Here is a 426-nt window from a genome sequence, read left to right on the forward strand (position 1 = left end):
CTCAAACACACGACTGATGTTGGAGACGTTTCCAAACGTCTTTAAGAGGGTCTCCCACAAGTGTTTGAGAGTCTCACAGTAGCTGTAAGCTTCAAGAAGAGGGACATCAAGAGATCCTTGCAGCACGGAGAGCACCATCAAGTCTTCTTGCACCCACTTCTTTGCTTCACTTTTGGTGAGAGTCTTTTCCTCTTCACCTTCTTCAGTTTCGTTGGCCACTGGCTTCGGACCATCATCAGTGATGTGGCTCCACAGCCCTAGCCTTCCAAAAGCAGTCTTCACCAATCGAGACCACAAGAGGTAGTTTGAACCAGCTTTCAATGCAACCAGGACAGTAACTAGCTTGCTGAAGTTGTTTCCCTCCATCTTCTCTTGCTTGAACCAGAAATGACCAGAAAGCTTCAAACTTGCAACTCAGCTGAAGAA

Source organism: Brassica oleracea, chromosome C5, assembly GCF_000695525.1.
Source record: "Brassica oleracea var. oleracea cultivar TO1000 chromosome C5, BOL, whole genome shotgun sequence".
Lineage (NCBI taxonomy): Eukaryota > Viridiplantae > Streptophyta > Magnoliopsida > Brassicales > Brassicaceae > Brassica > Brassica oleracea.